Below are 1,326 nucleotides of genomic sequence, written 5' to 3' on the forward strand. Positions count from 1 at the left end.
GGAGCGGCAGAGCGGCCGGCTCCTCAGCCACAACAAGTGAGGCGGGGAAGGCCGGCCTCGCCGGCGAACGACGGCTGGCGGAGCAGGCCGGCGGCGAGCACTGGTGCGTGGCGAGTGTCTCTTGCGGTGCTGATTGGGGACGAAAGGACTGGAAGATGGGAATAAGGTACGGCGCGGTTGCAAAAGACGCGGTGGTGGGGCCACAGAGAACGCGTGGCGCACAATGGAGGAGGCGGACGCGGGCGTGAATATCAGCCGGCTGATGAGCAGCATTTCCCATTTAAAAAAGTTTGTGCATTTTTGGAAAAAAAAAAGATGAAAGAATAGAAATACAAAAAACAAAAACAAAAAATCATTCTAGAAAAATCCACAACGAAAAAAGAAAACAAACCCGGCTGGAGAAAGTATAAATGCAAAGGAGAATAAACATTATCATAACGTGTGGGGTTGTCCTGTTGGTAATTTTATTTCTAAGGGGGTGTCCTGTTGGTAATTTTAGTGCGAGTGACAAATAAGCAACAGGTCGCGAGTTTGAGTCTCTCCCGCGCAACATTTTTGTGTATTTAAACAGAAAAAAAAAGTGGAATGGGCCGGCCGAGCGCAGGAGAAGGGATGTGCGCCGGTTTGCCATATAGCCAGAGTCTCTCCTCTGGCTCTCCGGAAGAAAAAAATGAAAATATTAAAATGGAGAAGTGGGGTATCGATCCCCATACCTCTCGCATGCTAAGCGAGCGCTCTACCATCTGAGCTACATCCCCATCGATGTGCAATTGTTTTCCGCGCCCTTACTTGATCTTTAAACACAAAACACGGTAGAACAAAGCAGGAACCAAAGTGATCGTTTTTCCTGTGTGTTTAAAGATCACAAAACACGAACCAAAATTATCACCCCGTCTAAGCGGGAACAAAGTTTTCGGCACAAAACGGGCAAGATGAAGCAGGAGCTAGCGCTTACCAGCGAAGGAGACATGAGAATGAGTTTACCATGTGGTCATGACGGTGAACACCATGAATGAGGGAAACGATGTGCGTCGCATGGCCGCTGGAGTAACTAAGCCGGTGACTCTGACTCGCTTGGAACATGCATGTCCACTCCAGGCTAGTCGGCTGATGCCGGCCATTGTGGGCTTCAGTATTATGGAGGACATATTTTTTTTTTCGGGATAATGTGGGTTTTATTCCTCAGAAACAGAATTACAGTCTGCTAGAACATCATGAGTAACGATGTCTGGCACACGGCGCAACCAACAAGCGGTGCTACCACCGGATCTTCCTATACTAGCTAAACTATGAGCAACTCTATTTTGATGACGCTCAATTTTCAAC

At 48.1% G+C, this 1,326-nt stretch overlaps 1 non-coding gene across 1 annotated transcript; it reads right to left on the bottom strand.

Annotated features, from left to right (window-relative positions):
• Window positions 1–685: 685 nt before the first annotated feature.
• Window positions 686–758, bottom strand: TRNAA-AGC. The gene has a single exon. It is a non-coding gene; the product is annotated as a tRNA-Ala (tRNA).
• Between the last annotated feature and the right edge of the window lie 568 nt (window positions 759–1,326).

The sequence above is a fragment of the Triticum dicoccoides genome, chromosome 7B (assembly GCF_002162155.2).
Source record: "Triticum dicoccoides isolate Atlit2015 ecotype Zavitan chromosome 7B, WEW_v2.0, whole genome shotgun sequence".
NCBI classification, from domain to species: domain Eukaryota; kingdom Viridiplantae; phylum Streptophyta; class Magnoliopsida; order Poales; family Poaceae; genus Triticum; species Triticum dicoccoides.